The following is a 209-nucleotide window of genomic DNA, read 5'->3' on the forward strand; positions in this document are numbered from 1 at the left end:
GGTGGATCTGAGGGTGCTTCATTTGCACCCTCAATGTCTTCCCCCTTCCCCAGCAGCACAAGGTGGGCCACGTGGGTCCCTTTCCTGGTAGATCTTCATCCTCCTGGGGCCAGGGGGGACCTGTTCCCTTGTGTCTCATGCCGGACCCATGTCTGCTGGGGGACCTAGTCTGTTAGCTCCGGAGGTTTTGTACTCCTTGGGGGGGAGGG

At 60.3% G+C, this 209-nt stretch overlaps 1 protein-coding gene across 1 annotated transcript in view; it reads left to right on the forward strand.

Annotated features, from left to right (window-relative positions):
- The window catches only part of LOC104391755 (rho guanine nucleotide exchange factor 11-like), a gene marked incomplete at both ends in the record, with an annotated part of 41179 nt that overhangs the window by 37289 nt on the left and 3681 nt on the right, over positions 1 to 209 (forward strand).

Source organism: Chaetura pelagica, unplaced genomic scaffold, assembly GCF_000747805.2.
Source record: "Chaetura pelagica isolate M959 unplaced genomic scaffold, ChaPel_1.0 scaffold157, whole genome shotgun sequence".
In the NCBI taxonomy this organism is placed as follows: Eukaryota; Metazoa; Chordata; class Aves; order Apodiformes; family Apodidae; genus Chaetura; species Chaetura pelagica.